The sequence below is a fragment of the Salvelinus fontinalis genome, chromosome 3 (assembly GCF_029448725.1).
Source record: "Salvelinus fontinalis isolate EN_2023a chromosome 3, ASM2944872v1, whole genome shotgun sequence".
Lineage (NCBI taxonomy): Eukaryota > Metazoa > Chordata > Actinopteri > Salmoniformes > Salmonidae > Salvelinus > Salvelinus fontinalis.
The window spans coordinates 51,194,640-51,214,457 of record NC_074667.1 but is presented as its reverse complement, the minus strand read 5'-3'; the positions used below and the strand labels follow the sequence as shown (position 1 = coordinate 51,214,457).

At 41.9% G+C, this 19,818-nt stretch overlaps 1 protein-coding gene and 1 long non-coding RNA gene across 5 annotated transcripts in view; both read left to right on the top strand.

Moving 5' to 3' along the window:
* Window positions 1–19,818, top strand: part of LOC129851070 (cadherin-4-like) — a 450,252-nt gene that overhangs the window by 156,997 nt on the left and 273,437 nt on the right. The gene's annotated exons all lie outside the window — the stretch shown is intronic.
* On the top strand, window positions 6,444–8,711 carry LOC129851073 (uncharacterized). The gene is made up of 2 exons (XR_008758933.1): window positions 6,444–7,502; window positions 8,387–8,711. It is a non-coding gene; the product is annotated as an uncharacterized LOC129851073 (long non-coding RNA).

Sequence of the window (19,818 nt, the reverse complement as noted above, 5' to 3'; positions counted from 1 at the left end):
AACTGAGTCAAGTTTGTAGGCCTCCTTGCTCGCACACGCTTTTTCAGTTCTGACCAAACATTTTCTATAGGATTGAGGTCAGGGCTTTGTGATGGCCACTCCAATACCTTGACTTTGTTGTCCTTAAGCCATTTTGCCACAACTTTGGAAGTATGCTTGAGGTCATTGTCCATTTGGAAGATCCATTTGCGACCAAGCTTTAAAGCTTTAACTTCCTGACTGATGTCTTGAGATGTTGATTCAATATATCCAAATAATTTTCCTCCCTCATGATGCCATCTGTTTTGTGAAGTGCACCAGTCCCTCCTGCAGCAAAGCACCCCCACAACATGATGCTGCCACCCCCGTGCTTCACGGTTGGGATGGTGCTCTTCGGCTTGCAAGCCTCCACCCTTTTCCTCCAAACATAACAATGGTCATTATGGCCAAACAGTTCTATTTTTGTTTCATCAGACCAGAGGACATTTACTCCAAAAAGTATGATCTTTGTCCCCATGTGCAGTTGCAAACCGTAGTCTGGAATTTTTATGGCGGTTTTGGAGCAGTGGTTTCTTCCTTGCTGAGCGGCCTTTCAGGTTATGTCGATATAGGACTCGTTTTACTGTGGATATAGATATTTTTGTACCTGTTTCCTCCAGCATCTTCACAAGGTCCTTTGCTGTTGTTCTGGGATTGATTTGCACTTTTCGTACCAAAGTACATTCATCTCTAGGAAACAGAACCCATCTCCTTCCTGAGCGGTATGACGGCTGCGTGGTCCCATTGTGTTTATACTTGCGTACTATTGTTTGTACAGATGAAAGTGGTACCTTCAGGCATTTGGAAATTGCTCCTAATGATGAACCAGACTTGTGGAGGTCTACAATTTTTTGTAGAGACTTGTGGAGGTCTTGGCTGATTTCTTTTGATTTTCCCATGATATCAAGCAAGGAGGCACTGAGTTTGAAGGTAGGCCTTGAAATACACCCACAGATAAACCTCCAATTGACTCAAATTATGTCAATTAGCCTATCAGAAGCTTCTAAAGCCATGACATAATTTTCTGGAATTTTTCAAGTTGTTTAAAGGCATAGTCAACTTAGTGTATGTAAACTTCTGACCCACTGGAATTGTGATACAGTGAATTATTATTATTATTTTGCTGTGACAATATACAGTACCAGTCAAAAGTTTGGACACACCTACTCATTCAACGGTTTTTCTTTATTTTTTACTATTTTCTACATTGTAGAATAATAGTGAAGACATCAAAACTATGAAATAACACATACGGAATCATATAGTAACCAAAAAAGTGTTAAAGAAATCCAAATGTATTTTTTTTTTTTTGATTCTTCAAAGTAGCCACCCTTTTCCTCGATGACAGCTTTGCACACTCATTGGCATTCTCTCACTCAGCTTCACCTAGAATGCTTTCCAACAGTCTTTAAGGGGTTCCCACATATGCTGAGCACTTGTTGGCTGCTTTTCCTTCACTCTGCGGTTCAACTCATCCCAAACCATCTCAATTGGTTTGAGGTCGGGTGATTGTGGAAGCCAGGTTATCTGATGCAACACTCCATCATTCTCCTTCTTGGTCAAATAGCCCTTACACAGCCTGGAGGTGTGTTGGGTCATTGTCCTGTTGAAAAACAAATTATAGTCCCACTAAGCACAAACCAGATGGCATGGCGTATCGCTGCAGAATGCTGTGGTAGCCATGCTGGTTAAGTGTGCCTTGAATTCTAAATAAATCACACACATTGTCACCAGCAAAGCACCCCCACACCATCACACCTCCTCCTCCTCCATGCTTTACAGTGGGAACCACACAGTTCATCCGTTTTTTTTTTTTTTATTATTTTTATTTTACCGTTATTTTACCAGGTAAGTTGACTGAGAACACGTTCTCATTTGCAGCAACGACCTGGGGAATAGTTACAGGGGAGAGGAGGGGGATGAATGAGCCAATTGTAAACTGTAAACTGGTGATTATTAGGTGACCATGATGGTTTGAGGGCCAGATTGGGAATTTAGCCAGGACACCGGGGTTAACACCCCTACTCTTACGATAAGTGCCATGGGATCTTTAATGACCTCAGAGAGTCAGGACACCTACTTTGCAAAGGCACGGTGGTTAGAACCAAGCCATCTTAAATTTAGACTCCTGAGACCAGTGTTCATTGTCCATTGCTTGTGTTTTTTGGCCCAAGCAAAACAACAAGTGTCTTCTTATTATTGGTGTCCTTTAGTAGTGGTTTCTTTGCAGAAATTCGACAATGAAGGCCTGATTCACGCAGTCTCCTCTGAACAGTTGATGTTGAGATATGTCTGTTACTTGAACTCTGTGAAGCATTTATTTGGGATGCAATATCTGAGGCTGGTAACTCTAATGAACTTATCCTCTGCAGCAGAGGTAACTCTGGGTCTTCCTTTCCTGTGGCAGTCCTCATGAGAGCTAGTTTCATCATAGCACTTGATGTTTTTTGAGACTGCACTTGAATTTTCCAGATTGACTGACCATCATGTTTTAACCTGTTGAGGATGGGGGCGCTGTTGAGACTATTTATGCTAATTGGGTAATTTTTGAAACGGCTTCCCACAAAATCCTTGATCGTACAATATGCATATTATTATTATTATTGGATAGAAAACAGTCTATAGTTTCTATAGGAGTTGAAATTTTGTCTCTAAGTGGAACAGAGCCCATTCTACAGCAATTTCCCTGACATGGAGTCAGATTTCAGAAATGTTGGCCACTGTTCTGAAGTCAGTTAAAAGGGCACTGTTATTGCTATGACTATACGGACACTTCTTACGTCTTCTCCTGGATGCCTTTACGTGATGACGATTCCAATGGGGTCGATTGCGCGTTCACAGGCCCTATAAATTAAAAAACCCTGTAGCTAGCAAGTCTTTTCTTGGTGCGTAACGCGCGTGGAGGACACCGACCCGCTCCTGTTCCAAGCGTTAGTTTAGCCTGTTATATTTCTCCGGTCATCTTTTCACTCGTTATAGGAGTTAAAAACATCATAAGGTAGTTAATTTAAAGCGTTTTATAGCAATTTATATCCGTTTAGTGCGATTTTGGGACATTTATTTTTGAAACGATGTGAATAGCTGGGCACGCTTTTCAGTTCATCCCGAACGCAGTTTGCATTTCCACATGGCAAGAGGACAGCTTTCCACCAAAAGACGATTACTCCCAAGAAAGGATCCTTTGCCCAAGATACTGATGGAAGAACAGCTCAAAGTAGGACATTTTTATTATGATAAATCGTGTTTCTGTCGAAACATTTTAGTGGCTTAGGACGCCATGTTTTTTGACGTAGCTTCGCTTGGCGCAAACTGTATTGAAAAGTAAGGATAAATTAAAAAATGTAATTCCGCAATTGTATTAAGAATTAAATTGTCTATCAATCCCTGTCCACCCTATATTTTTTAGTCACGTTTATGAGTATTTATGTATAAGAGTAGATCACTGTCTAAGTGGCGCAAGGACATTTTCTGACCAGCTGAGCTACATTTCACATTGTCTAACCATGATTTTGGTGGCTAAATATAAACGTTTTCGATCAAACTCTATATGGATTGTGTAATATGATGTTACAGGAGTGTCATCTGAAGAATTCTGAGAAGGTTAGTGAAAAAATTAATATATTTTTGGCGATGTTGACGTTATCGCTCACTTTGGCTAGAATCAATGCTGGGCTGCTATGTGCTATGTGCTATGCTAATATAACGATTTATTGTGTTTTCGCTGTAAGACACTTAGAAAATCTGAAATATTGTCTGTATTCACAGGATCTGTGTCTTTCGATTCGTGTATGCTGTGTATTTTTACGAAATGTTTGATGATTAGTAAGTAGGTAAACACGTTGCTCTAAGTAGTTTTTCTATTCCATTTGTGACGGTGGGTGCAATTGTAACCTATGCCATCTACCTGAAATATGCACTTTTTTCTAACAAAACCTATCCCATACCATAAATATGTTATCAGACTGTCATCTGATGAGTTTTTTTGTTGGTTAGGGGCTATAAATATCTTAGTTTAGCCGAATTGGTGATGGCTACTGGTGTTGGTGGACAAATAAAAGATGGTGGATTATGCTAATGTGTTTTTAGGTAATAGATGTACATCTTTACATATTGTGTCTTCCCTGTAAAACATTTTAAAAATCGGACATGTTGACTGGATTCACAAGATCTGTGTCTTTCATTAGCTGTATTGGACTTTAATGTGTGAAAGTTAAATATTTAAAAAAAATATTGTTTTTGAATTTCGCGGCACTGGTTTTTCAGTGGGGGGGGGGGGGGTGTGCCGCTAGCGGCACGCTGATCCTAGACAGGCTAAAGTAATGATGGACTGTTATTTCTCTTTGCTTATTTGAGCTGTTTTTGCCATAATATGGACTTGGTCATTTACCAAATAGAGCTATCTTCTGTATACCACATCTACTTTGTCACACACAACTCAACTGATTGGCTCAAATGCAATAAGAAGGACAGAACATCCACAATGTAACTTTTAACAAGGCACAACTGTTAATTGAAATGCATTCCAGGTGACTACCTCATGAAGCTGGTTGAGAGAATGCCAAGAGTTTTCCCTCAACCAGTTTGATTTGTTTAACCTGTTGGGGATGGGGGCGCTGTTTAGACTATTTATGCTAATGTGGCTAATTTTTTAAACGGCTTCCCACAAAATCCTTGATCGTACAATATGCATATTATTATTATTATTGGATAGAAAACAGTCTATAGTTTCTATAGGAGTTGAAATTTTGTCTCTAAGTGGAACAGAGCCCATTCTACAGCAATTTCCCTGACATGGAGTCAGATTTGAGAAATGTTGGCCACTCTTCTGAAGTCATTTAAAAGGGCACTGTCGTTGCTATGACTATACGGACACTTCTTACGTCTTCCCCTGGATGCCTTTACGTGATGACGATTCCAACGGGGTCGATTGCGCGTTCACAGGCCCTACAAATCAAAAAACCCTGAAGCTAGTCATTCTTTGGGAGCTGCGTCATGAGCCTAGAGGACCCCGGCGCGCACCTGTTCCAAGCGTTAGTTTAGCCTGTTATATTTCTCCGGTCATCTTTTCACTCGTTATAGGAGTTAAAAACATCATAAGGTAGTTAATTTAAAGCGTTTTATAGCAATTTATATCCGTTTAGTGCGATTTTGGGACATTTATTTTTGCAACGATGTGAAAAGTTGGGCACGCTTTTCAGTTCATCCCGAACGCAGTTGACATTTCCACATGGCAAGAGGACAGCTTTCCACCAAAAGACGATTTCTCCCAAGAAAGGATCCTTTGCCCAAGATACTGATGGAAGAACAGCTCAAGGTAGGACATTTTTATTATGATAAATCGTGTTTCTGTCGAAACATTTTAGTGGCTTAGGACGCCATGTTTTTTGACGTAGCTTCGCTTGGCGCAAACTGTATTGAAAAGTAAGGATAAATTAAAAAATGTAATAACGCAATTGTATTAAGAATTAAATTGTCTATCAATCCCTGTCCACCCTATATTTTTTAGTCACGTTTATGAGTATTTATGTATAAGAGTAGATCACTGTCTAAGTGGCGCAAGGACATTTTCTGACCAGCCTGTCTACATTTCACATTGTCTAACCATGATTTTGGTGGCTAAATATAAACATTTTCGATCAAACTGTATATGCATGTTGTAATGTGATGTTACAGGAGTGTCATCGGAAGAATTCTGAGAAGGTTAGTGAAAAAATTAATATCTTTTGGCGATGTTGACTTTTATCGCTCACTTTGGCTAGAATCAATGCTGGGCTGCTAATTGCTATGTGCTAAGCTAATATAACGATTTATTGTGTTTTCGCTGTAAGACACTTAGAAAATCTGAAATATTGTCTGTATTCACAGGATCTGTGTCTTTCGATTCGTGTATGCTGTGTATTTTTACGAAATGTTTGATGATTAGTAGTTAGGTAAACACGTTGCTCATTGTAATTATTCTAGTCCATTTGTGATGGTGGGTGCAATTGTAAACTATGCCATCTACCTGAAATATGCACTTTTTTCTAACAAAACCTATCCCATACCATAAATATGTTATCAGACTGTCATCTAATGAGTTTTTTTGTTGGTTAGGGGCTATAAATATCTTAGTTTAGCCGAATTGGTGATGGCTACTGGTGTTGGTGGACAAATAAAAGATGGTGGATGATGCTAATGTGTTTTTAGGTAATAGATGTACATCTTTACATATTGTGTCTTCCCTGTAAAACATTTTAAAAATCGGAAATGTTGACTGGATTCACAAGATCTGTGTCTTTCATTAGCTGTATTGGACTTTAATGTGTGAAAGTTAAATATTTTTAAAAAATATTTTTTTTGAATTTCGCGGCACTGGTTTTTCAGTGGGGGGGGGGGGGGGGTGCCGCTAGCGCCACGCTGATCCTAGACAGGTTAACACTTTTTTGGTTACTACATGATTACATGTGTGTTATTTCATAGTTTTGATGTCTTCACTATTATTCTACAATGTAGAAAAGAGTAAAACTGAAGAAAAACCCTGGAATTAGTAGGTGTGTCCAAAGTTTTGATGGGTATTGTAGGTCAAATTAAGATCCTACATTTGTAATTGGGGGACTTATGTCCTTTGACGTCTCACTGATGGCTACAAATAATGACACTCTCCCTAATCACCACGAGAAGACTTTTATGTGCCTCAGGGCGGAGGCACACACACATGCAAGCGAACACAAACACACATGAACATAGACCCCCCCACACTTAAAAACATACACCCCCCCACACCTCCTCTGCTCGTGTCTGAGTTACAGCTCCAAGAGCTTGATTTCGATAAAATGTCAGTTTTAATGGAAAATGTGATGGAAACAAAACAGCAGCTTGGAATATTGCTTGTGTTAGTAGGAAAGGGGAGGAAAGTGCAAGGGTGCTGGTAGTGGTGGGGCTAGTTTCTCTTTTGATTGTACTTTTTAGGAATTAATTGGTTGTCTGTGTGATATTAGTGTTGCAGTAAATGTAGCCCCCAGGCAGCCCGGCAGGCCGGCCTCACCATAGATATAAAGCAGATGTTCTATATGGGCCTCAGCAGCTGATGGAAAAGGGGATGGGAGAGGCTCTCTCTTTTTCTCTCTCTCTCTCTCTCCCTCTCTCTCTCTACTGTAAGTATCCCTTATCGTGACACATTGTGAGTTACATTCCCATTAGAAAGGAATGACTCTGTTTGGACCACTGGCATCTCATTATGTCAATTGATGTCCAAGTGCTGGTGTATTTTAATGATGACGACCATGCAACCCAGACCTGCTGTGCTTTTACATACAGTCAAAGCAGTAGGTATTTCCTCCATCTCAGGGCTGCTTAATGTGTTATGCACCATGGGCTACTCAAGTATGTTGGGGATCTCTTGCAGTAACTCTGGTGTTGATACCTCGCCTTGTGCTTACTGTTTGTTTTTAGGGTAATTTCAGCTCCACAGCTACTCAGAGGCAGAATCTCCATTTGGCACCATGGTAATTCATTTATCCCTATTGATCTCTTGTATTCCTCAAGCGGTTGAACAGGGTGGCCTGAAAGCTAAAAGCGGGCTGTTGATTGAATGCACAGTCTATCTGCGAATGCAATCACAAAACAGTTCCCATAGGGCAGATGTCAGGGAAGGGCCAGACAGTGTTCTTCATGCCATACTCATTCAGTTTATTGTGTAAGAGGTAAGCAGTTGTAGTTGCAGGTTAGTAACAGTGTAACAAGCCCTCCCTCCTCAAATTCATGGACAGACTGTCACAATAGGAATTTAGAAATGAGAGTGATTAGTTTTGGCACTCTTCTTGGGCTTGACTGCATTTAAAACTTGGTTTCTGATGTGTAGTATGTTAGTGTCCAAGAAGGAAGAGAGAACTTAGAAGCACATGTTTACATTCATTTAAAGGAGCAATCTTTCTTTTTTTTTTTCTTTTTTTTTTTACTTATAAATAAATTAGATGTATCCATTGATTCTTGAAAAATATAATTTATAAATGCCTCATGAGCATAGTTCAACTGTCATACCGCATCAGAACCCAAAATATACACTTTTTTTACTTTAATGTTTGTAAACAAAGTAAATGTAAACACACACTATACACCCTCAAAACATGGTTAAAAATATAATTTGGATATCATGGATGGTCATTCCTTGCATTCATAATTCTGTCTCTAGCCCCATCCCTTAGCTTTTTACAGAAACAGGGTCGGGGGATGCTTTGTTATTGTTTCAACTAAGCATTTCCACTTTAATGAGTGAGATGCTATCCTTTCCAGCATCTAGCACAGTCTGACATGTTTTCAGAACGCGAGGGATTTTTTTGTTGTTGAACATTTGCCTAAGAACCAGCTACATTTGTCCTCTGTTTTCCAGGTAAAACATTCCTTCTGTTAACAGTTCTGGAATATGAAGAGATGAAACGGAGAAAGCCCCATGCACTTCTCAGAACACCATTAGGCTGCAGAGCAGAGCAGAGCAGAGCGATCAGAGCGGTGCCGCCCAGGCTCAGGCCTCGCACCAGAGTGCAAATTACAGGGGGCCCAGGGGGGTCTCAGACACCCTGAATGAGACATAAGTCCCCCTAAATGCAACAAAATCAAACTCTAAATAAAGCAAATTGAACCATTGTCCTATTTGTTTAAAAGGCTATTTGTACTGCTACAGTGGTAAATATTAAAATAAAAGCTTATTAAATGAACACCCTCAACCCTTTGTCATGGTTTCACCCATATTATTCCCATGTGGCTGCACTTGTCATCCCGAGAACGTCCCGTATCTCAACCCCTTTTCACGTGTCCCATCTTTTCTTTCTACAAAAAAGGTAATTTTGTCAGCAAGACACATCAATTCATTCAGGCTACAAGAGGGTAGACCCAATGACAGTCTCCAAATGGCATTACACTTTTTTGTGTTTTGTAACATATGTCTCTTTCCATTCATTAAATGGCGCGAGTACACATTGCACTGTTGGAATGCTTGAATTATTTTGGAGTGGACGAACTTGCGCAGGTAGCCTACTTTTTGAAGTCATTTGATTGACAATATGATGAAAACATCATGACACTTTCTGTTCATGCCAGATTATAAGATAATTAATCAGTGAAATCTTGTTTTTGAATTGCCTCAAAGTTTGGCATGTCTCCAAGAAGGATCCAACCTTTTGAGGAAATATGCACTTCAGATGCTGTAATGTGGTGCGTGCTGGTGGCAGGGAAGTCAGGCGCAGGAGAAAGAACTTGGTATAAACAGAGTATTTAATGAAAGCTCACAAACTCCAAAAACCAACATATACAAAATAAAGAAAAGTGGGTCAATAAAGCCCGTCGCACGCCATAACAGACATAGCACCATACATACAACGAACAATCACCGACAAAGACATGAGGTAAAACAGAGGGTTAAATACACAACATGTAATGATGGGATTGAAACCAGGTGTGATGTGAGACAAGACAAAACCAAAGGAAAATGAAAAATGGATCAGCGATGGCTAGAAGGTCGGTGACGTCGACCGCCGAACACCGCCCGAACAAGGAGAGGGACCAACTTCGGCGGAAGTTGTGACAGATACACTCATTTTGATTTCACTTAGGTTCCACCAAACATGGTTCCAGCTTAACCCAGGCTTATAGTGTTGAAAAATAATACAGAACACATGAAAATAGAGTGATTGTATAGAGGGAATGAGAAAAAAGAATGAAAAAAAGCAGGGGAAAAGAGAAAGATAGTGATGATAGCTCACATGCTGTCGGTCTGTGTGACAAGGATGACATCAAAGTTTGGAGTCTGTGATCACCATGGAAACTGGAAAAAAATTGGCTATATAATGAGGCGGGGGTCTTTCTGACCTTCTTCCAGACAACAGTGCACAGCGATAAAGATTTCATTCTGAGAAAAAATATGTCCGTGCCTCCCATCAGAGCAGAGCGCTGGAGTGGTGATATTGTACAGGTCATTTGTCATGTGCAGCCCTCTGAGTATTCAAAAGGATGTTCTCCTATCTTATAAGTTTATCTCCATTTTATGAATTTGAACTGGCTAACCCTCAGGACCTGTTTAAGATAACATAGTAACATAGTTCTGGGACCAAGCTGGGATTGATTCTGTGTTTAGTTTCAGGTTTTTATTTGTAGATCTTCATGCTCAACATGAAAAATATGAATTTCAGGACGAACACTGCGTGTCGATGAGGAACCACAACAACAACAATGTAGAATGTTTACCACGGCTTTGAACCATCTCTGTTTTCATACTGATCAAAATTACATTAGCATCACATATATCACTGTAATCCCTGCTATCCAAAGATACAGTAGGCTACATATTAAATATGCTTAGTTCTATATTTATGGTCATTACCAGCAGTTGTGTGCTGTGTCTGGTGTCATGGTTTTAATAAATGGTAATATGTGTTGCGGCTGTACAGTGTGTTTGCTGGAGGTGAATGGGCTGTTTATGTAGTCCATTCAGTTGTGCATCTGAGCTGCTTTTTTAATGAAAAGCTGGCCCTATCTCTCCCCAACGTTGGGAGGTGTGATCACAGCCTGTCACATCAGTTCAGCACAAACATGTTTATTTTTGGCCAGATTCATTTAATGGGCTTGTCAAAACTGATGGAAATTAGAACTGGCATAACTGGCAAATAAACATGGGTGTTATTAGATGTGTTGGGCTTTGTTTGCCTTGCTTATTTGATCCTGCACTTGCTGCTGATACATATTGCTGTGTGCTGCTAGCACCCATGATGGGGGTGTTCTAAGAAAAATATACACTTTTCTGTCCAAATGTAATTAATTTCTTTCTACACCAATCACAATAAAATAATAATCTGATCTGTGTTAAACTAACTTGAAGGAAAACATACTTCTCTAAGGAACCTCATTAAGACCAATTCACCATACTTTCAAATCTATAAATATCATGATTAAAAATAACTGAGCGCCACATTTATACATTGTGTGATGTCCTGAATGAGAGACTTGTGTCTGTCAGTGTGTTTCCCAGGCTCCATCAGTGTAGTTGGATGGTAATAACACAGGGTTGTATTGAGATTTCACATCCCTTTGCTTTTTTCCTAAGAATTTCCTATTTAAGTCACAGATGGTGGTTTTATGGAAACCTCTTCACAGGGGTTACCCATACAGATCTCACTATATTATGTGCAGAATCACCATCAGCTCGTTACCCAGGCTTTACTAGATGTAATTGTTTTCCTTGTTTTATTGTTTTCCTTGTTTGAGTCAATTGTCATCTTGTGAACCTGTAAATGAGAGCACATGAAACATTTCAGAGCAAGAGGGAGAGAAGCCTCATACAATATAGAGAACACTGGAGAGAGAGGGGGAGAGAGCTACTGTAGTGACAGGGAAAGTGGGAGAAGAGGGGGAGAGGGATGGAGAGCGAGACAGACAGGGGTAGCCAAAGTGTTTTTCCCAGAGCAATGACACTCACTTAACAGCCTCAAGTGCCATCCCCTTTCAGCCAGGTGATGTCCATGGACTGCCACTCTCCTAGCTGCCCACCACCCCCTCAACACACAATCCGCACCTTTCCACTCCTCTCCTCTCAAATACACCTCTCTCCTCTCCACTATTTTCTTCTGATCTCATGTTCTTGTACTTTAGGGATACTTGATTACCCCAAACAAACATCTCCATTATGGAATGGAAGATGACGCCGACAGACATGGCAGCTCTGCTTCAAGCTCCTAAGAAACTTTGCAGTATTTTGTTTTTTTGTGTGTTATTTCTTACATTATTATTAGCCCAGAATGTTTTTTGTGTTATTAAATACAGCCGGAAAGAACTTTTGGATATCAACAATAAGAACTCTCCGGGAAGAAGAAAGGCGGCGGTGTATGTTTCATGATTAACTTCTCATGGTGTGATTGTGGTAATGTACAGAAACTCAAGTCCTTTTGTTCACCCGACCTAGAATACCTCACAATCAAATGCCGACTGTATTACCTCCCACGAGAATTCTCTTCAGTTATAGTTACAGCCGTGTATATTCCCCCTCAAGCCGATACCATGATGGCCGTCAAGGAACTACACTGGACTTTGTGCAAACTGGAAAACACATATCCTGAGGCCGCCTTTATTGTAGCTGGGGATTTTAACAAAGCACATTCGAGAAAAATGATACCGAAGTTTTATCAACACATTGTCTGTAGTACTCCCACATCAAAAACTCTTGACCATTGTTACTCCCTCTTCCTGGGATTGTTACAAGGCCCTCTCCTGCCCTCCCTTCGGCAAATCAGATCACGGCTCCATCCCTGTCTATAGGCAGAAACTCAAACAGGAAGTACCCATGCTAAGGTCAATTCAACGCTGGTCTAACCAATCGGAATCCATGCTTCAAGACTGTTTTGATCACGCGGACTGGGATATGTTCTGGGTTGCCTCTGAGAATAACTTTGACGTATACACGGACACGGTGACTTGGTTCATCAGGAAGTGTATAAGGGATGTTGTTCCCACTGTGACTATTAAAACCTACCGAAACCAAAAAACGTGAATACATGGCAGCATTCATGCAAAACTGAAAGCGCGAACCACCGCATTTAACCTTTCTAGGACACACGTTCCGCTAGCGGAACCCCTCGACAACATTCCGTTGAAAAGGCAGCGCGGGAAATTTTTAAATATTTTTTTGAAATATGTAACTTTCACACATTAACAAGTCCAATACAGCAAATGAAAGAAAAACATCTTGTTAATCTACCCATCGTGTCCGATTAAAAAAAATATGCTTTACAGCGAAAACACAACATATGATTATGTTAGATCACCGCCAAGTCCAAAAAACACACAGCCATTTTCCTAGCCAAAGATAGGAGTCACAAAAAGCAGAAATAGAGATAAAATGAATCACTAACCTTTGATGATCTTCATCAGATGACACTCATAGGACATCATGTTATACCATTCATGTATGTTTTGTTCGATAATGTGCATATTTATATCGAAAAATCTCAGTTTACATTGGCGCCATGTTCAGAAATGCCTCCAAAATATCCGGAGAAATTGCAGAGAGCCACATCAAATAACAGAAAAACTCATCATAAACCTTGATGAAAGATACATGTTTTACATAGAGTTAAAGATACACTTGTTCTTAATGCAACCGCTGTGTCAGATTTCAAAATAACTTTACGGAAAAAGCAAACCATGCAATAATCTAAGACGGCGCTCAGATAGAAACAAAATTTCTCCGCCATGTTGGAGTCTACAGAAATACGAAACTACATTATAAATATTCCCTTACCTTTGATGATCTTCATCAGAATGCACTCCCAGGAATCCTAGTTCCACAATAAATTGTTGTTTTGTTCGATAATGTCCATTATTTATGTCCAAGTAGCTACTTTTGTTAGCACGTTTAGTTCACATATCCAAACCCTCGTGCAGGACGAAAACTTAAAAAAGTTATATTACAGGTCAAATAAACTTGTCAAACTAAGAATATAATCTATCTTTAGGATGTTGTTATCATAAATATTCAATAACGTTCCAACCGGACAATTCCTTTGTGTCTATAGAAGTAATGGAATGCAAGTCGATATCATGTGGAATGCGCATGACCAGGACCTGGCTCTCCGCTAGACCACTGACTCAAACAGCTCCCATCCGGCTCAACATCACAGTAGAAGCTTCATTCAACGTTCTACAGACTGTTGACATCTAGTGGAAGCCGTAGGAAGTGCAAACAGATCCATATCCCACTGGGATTTCAATAGGCGATGAGTTGAAAATCGACCAGTCTCAGAATTCACACTTCCTGTTTGGATTTTTTCTCAGGTTTTTGCCTGCCATATGAGTTATGTTATACTCACAGACATCATTCAAACAGTTTTAGAAACTTCAGAGTGTTTTCTATCCAATAGTAATAATACTATGCATATATTAGCATCTGGGACAGAGTAGGAGGCACGCTATTCTGGGCACACTATTCATCCAAGTGAAAATGCTGCTCCTATCCCTAAAAGGTTAACCACGGTAAGGTGACTGGGAATATGGTTGAATACAAACAGTGTGGCTCTTCCCTCTGTCAGGTAATCAAACAGGCAAAACGTCAGTATAGAGACAAAGTGGAGTCACAATTCAATGGCTCAGACACGAGACGTATGTGGCAGGGTCTACAGACAATCACGGATTACAAAGGGAAACCAGCCACGTCGGGGACACCGACGTCTTACTCCCGGACAAGCTAAACACCTTCTTCGCCCGCTTTGAGGATAACACAGTGCCACCGACACAGCCCGCTCCAAAGGACTGTGGACTCTCGTTCTCCGTGGCCAATGTGAGTAAGCGTGTTAACCCTCGCAAGGCTGCGGGCCAAGACGGATCCCTAGCCTCGCCCTCAGAGCATGTGCAGACCAGCTGGCTAGAGTTTTTAGGGACATAGTCAATCTCTCCCTATCCCAGTCTGCTGTCCCCACCTGCTTCAAGATGTCCTCAATTGTTCCTGTACCCAAGAAAGCAAATGTATCTGAACTAAATGACTATCGCCCCATAGCACTCACTTCTGTCAACATGAAGTGCTTTGAGAGGCTAGTTAAGGAGCATATCACCTCCACCTTACCTGACACCCTAGACCCACTTCAATTTGCATACCACCCCAATAGATTCACAGATGATGCAATAGCCATCGCTCTGCACGCTGCCCTATTCCATCTGAACAAGAGGATGCTATGTAAGAATGCTGTTCATTGACTACAGCTCAGCCTTCAGCACCATAGTACCCTCCAAACTCATCATTAAGCTCCGGGCCCTGGGTCTGAACCCTGCCTTGTGCAACTGGGTCCTGGACTTCCTAACTGGGTCCTGGACTTCCTGACACCTCCACTACACTGATCCTCAACACAGGGGCTCCACAAGGGTGTGCGCACAGCCCCCTCCTGTACTCCCTGTTCACCTATGAGTGCATGGCCACGTCCGCCTCCAATTCAATCAAGTTTGCAGATGACACAACAGTAGTAGGCCTGATTACCAACAATGACAATAGTGGTAACCTCTCACTCAACGTCAACAAAACAATGGAGCTAATCGTGGACTTCAGGAGACAGCATAGGGAGCCCACCCCTATCCACATCGATGGGACTGCAGTGGAGAAGTTGAAACGTTTAAGTTCCTTGGCGTACACATCACTGACAATCTGAAATGGTCCATCCACACAGACAGTGTGGTGAATAAGGCGCAACAGCGCAACTCAGCTGGCTGAGGAAATTCGGCTTGGTCCCTAAGACCCTCACAGACTTTTACAGATGCACAATTAAAAACATCCTGTCGGGCTGTATCACCGCCTGGTATGGCAACTGCACTGCCAGCAACCGCAGGGATCTCCAGAGGGTGGTAGCCCTCCAGGACACCTACAGCACCAGATGTCACAGGAAGGCCAGAAAGATCATCGAGGACATCAACCACCCGAGCCATGGCCTGTTCACCCCGCTATCATCCAGAAGGCGAGATCAGTACAGGTTCATCAAAGCTGGGAACAAGAGACTGAAAAACAGCTTCTTTCTAAAGGCTATCAGACTGTTAAATAGCTATCACTAGCCGGCTACCACACGGTTACTCAACCCTGCACCTTAGAGGCTGCTGCTCTATGTACATAGATATGGAATCACTGGTCACTCTAATAATGGAACACTAGTCACTTTAATAATGTTTACATCTGCTTTACTCATTTCATATGTAAATACTGTATTCTACTGTATTTTAGTCATTGCCATTCCGACATTGCTCATCCTAATATTAATGTATTTCTTTATTCCATTCTTTTACTTTTAGATGTGTGTGTATTGTTGTGAATTGTTAGATACTACTGCACTTTTGGAGCTAGAAACACAAGCATTTCGCTACACCCGCAATAACAACAGCTAAATATGTGTATGTGACGAATACAATTTTATTTTATTTGATTAGAGTAGGGAACAGTAGGAGCTGGCTTCCTAAGAGGAGTGTGCTTTGCTTTCTGTTCTCATTTCATGTCTTTGATGATTTGAGAGCCCTCTCTAACCTTCACAAGGTCTTTACAGTGTTGAGCCCATCACCTCCTATGTCATCTTTTTATTGTTGTCTAATCTCCCCCATTTCCTTTGTTGCTTCCAGTTTCCTTTAATAAGTGTTACCAGAGATGGTTTCTGGGTGTGTGACTGAAGAAATCAATGGAGGATCTGAAAGGGGCATGAGGTCCTTCCTCTGTAATGATAACAACCCTCCCAAGCCCAGCCTGCTCTTGTGGTAGCCTCTCATTGGTCCACATGGAGGGAAGCTCTCAGCACAACACAGCACTCCTCATTAGAACAGAGGGAGCCAATCAATCTATAGGGAGCCAATCAGCTGCCTGGCTCAACGAGGGCTCCAGGTCAGACAGAGGTAGAAGGAGTCAGGAAGGAATCACGACCGATGATTTGCTCAATTAAAGCACCAGTTTGAAAAATAATATGTTGAATTGAACATTTTCAAGAGGGTATGGATGCCATCTCAGAGAGGAAGAGGTAAAGTGAGAGGTTCCACTCCTGTCAAGATCTGTCCAAACTAGAATACAGTGATAAGCAGATTGCCTGCCTTCCCCCTTTGGGACAACGACTCCCATTGTTAGGGTGGAGACAAAACCGTCTCGTCATTATATTATACAGTATCTTGGGCCATCTTCACTCACATGGACATCTGCACATAATCAGTGGTGGATAGTTCTCTTAGCCAACATCAAAGTATTGCCACAGAAGAAATGTCAGTACATTTTAAACATTATCTCTACATGCATGGGTTATTTTTAGTAGAGATTTGCTTCTATGTAAATGTATCACTGAGGAGTCACAGATGAGCACCCTTTCAGTTAAACATACTGACTGTGAAACTTCTATCTACGTGACTAAATCCCATTAGTTAACTGTACAGTTTCTTCCAGACACACTTCCATGCTAATGGATCCCGAGAGATTGATAAAGGAGCGTGGCAGGTTAGATCAGCCTCAGTGGAGGGGAGAATTCCCATGGCACGATCAAGAATGGACACCTGGGGGATTAATGGCAGCCCTTAGTTCCTCTAATAGACACATGGTGGGTGGATATTACTGCTCTGCTGCTGAGATTAGTCCCTGGTGGTTTGACACAGTACTCGTTTGCTGGTTTTGAATGGAGCCCATGGGGAGTAGGAGATCACTCCTGTTCAGACCTGGCGTAGACCAGAGCTGGTTGTGCACTGTGTGCTGTTGAGACTGTGGTCTTTGTGGGGATAGCTGCACCCAGTGGGCTGGAAAATAGATGGGGACTAGGATCTGTTGACACCTGATGCCTGATGCAAAACACCTCAGGCATAAAGACGCTTTTCTCCTCTCCTACACATACTGCTCATTTCTCTCTATTTCACTTTCTCCCTATCTCTCTCTCTCTCCCATACATATACACATGCACGGACGTGCGCACACACACACACACACACACATTCTGAGTGATCGATCAGGTCTGCCTCACCCTGGCTTTGGCCTTGTTTATCTGCAGAGGAAGTGTGGAGGAGGAGAGACGGTGGAGTATTCTCTCAGATGGAGAGAGGAAGGGAGGAGTGTGCTCTCTCACTGTCTACTAGACATCCCTCTGCGTCCTTCCTCTCTACCTCCCTCCATCCCTGCTTGTTCGTCTCTCTGCCTCACTCTGTCCCTCCCTGCCTGTGGTGTGACTAGGGGACCTCCCTCATTTTACCTCTTACCCCTCCACCAGCTATAATGACAGATATCTATTTAATATGAGCTGGTGAGAAATGAGATTAGAGTGTGGAGAGTGAGAGGAAGACAGAGTGAGAGAGAAAAAGAGAGTGAGAGAGGAAAATAGAGTAATAGAAAGAGCAAATGGATAGAGAGAGAGAGAGAGAGAGAGAGAGAGAGAGAGAGAGAGAGAGAGAGAGAGAGAGAGAGAGAGAGAGAGAGAGAGAGAGAGAGAGAGAGAGAGAGAGAGAGAGAGAGAGAGAGAGAGAGAGAGAGAGAGAAAGAGGAGAGAGGAGAGAGAGAGAGAGAGAGAGAAAGAGGAGAGAGAGAAGAAAGAGAGGAGAGAGGAGAGAGAGGAGAGAGAGAGAGAGAGAGAGAGAGAGAGAGAGAGAGAGAGAGAGAGAGAGAGAGAGAGAGAGGGCAACACACAAAGAGAGAGGATCTCTCTGAGCCCTGAGGCTGTGCAGTATTAACATAGAGAGGAAGTGTTTTAGACTCACAACGTCACTGAGTCATCATCGCTGTCATCATCATCACCACCAACACCACAGCTAATGACAGCCAGTCTGAACGAGATGCTGATGATGATTCTGACGATGATATGAACAAGATGTCATCTAGTAGGCTAACTGTTTGAACTACAAAACCTATTCCCTCTTAGGAGACTGAAAAGATTTGGCATGGGTCCTCAGATCCTCAAAAGGTTCTACAGTTGCACCAGCGAGAGCATCCTGACTGGTTGCATCACTGTCTAGTATGGCAACTTCTCGGCCTCTGACCGCAAGGCACTACAGAGGGAAGTGCGTACGGCCCAGTACATTACTGGGGCCAAGCTTCCTGCCATCCAGGACTTCTATACCAGGCGGTGTCAGAGGAAGGCCCTAAAAATTGTCAAAGACTCCAGCCACCGTAGTCATGGACTGTTCGCTCTGCTACCGCAAGGCAAGCGGCATGGCAATAACTCTACCTACATGTACATATTACCTCAATTATCTCGACTAACCGGTGCCCCCGCACATTGACTCTGTACCTGTATCCCCTGTATATAGCCTCGCTATTTTTGTTTTACTGCTGGTGTTTATTTGTTAATTTTATTTTCTATTTTTTACTTATCTATTTATTTCTAAAAACTTCTTAATGCATTGTTGGTTAAGGGCTTGTAAGTAAGCATTTCACTGTAAGGTCTACACCTGTTGTATTCGGCGCATGTGACAAATACAATTTGATTTGATTCGATTTTCTCCGCAGACACCAGACCACACTCACACCAATGCACAGTGCACACCCCTAATACGCACAGAAAACACAGTGAGAGAGCAGATCGTGTTAGAGTCCCAGCTGTGATTAACTCGTCCTGACAAAGCCAGATGTTTTGTTAAAATGCAGAGAACCCAAAGTGGAGCTCAGGGAGGGGGGAGACACGCACTCCCAGCCTCCCTCTCCGGCCCCAGGCAGCCAAGTGTTCCTCCATAAACATCCCACATCACTGAAGGCAGAGTGCGGAGACCAGAGAGAGGTAAAGAGAACATATGTCGAGGCCAATGTCTCCCATCGCAGCTCACTCAACAGAGGGAGGATGTCAACAAAGAGGGCTAGTGGAATACCCACTGTCGAGTCAACGCTTCTCCCATAACACAAGCATGCTCAGTCTGAGGCATGTTGCTCTGCTTGGTAATATGGATTGGCATTTGAAATTATTTCAGTATTCAAATAATATCATACGTTTTTATCCGGATAGTCAAAATTAATTTTAAAGAAAAATCTGAATGACTCAAAATGGCCATTATGCCACGGCTTAGAGCTGTTCTAACCCACGACGCAATGCAGAGTGCCTGGAAACAGCCCTTAGCCGTGGTATATTGGTCATATACGACAAACTCAAAGTGCCTTATTGCTATTATAAACTGGTTATCAACATAATTAGAGCAGTAAAAATAAATGTTTTGTCATACCCGATATACCACAGCTGTCTGCCAATCTGCATTCAGGGCGTGAACCACCAAGTTTATAATGTTACTTTTTGCAGTAGCCTAGGCTAACAGCAACAGTGAAAGAGAAGTCCGTTTGCCATCATAGAACTGATTCTCTTTCAAAAA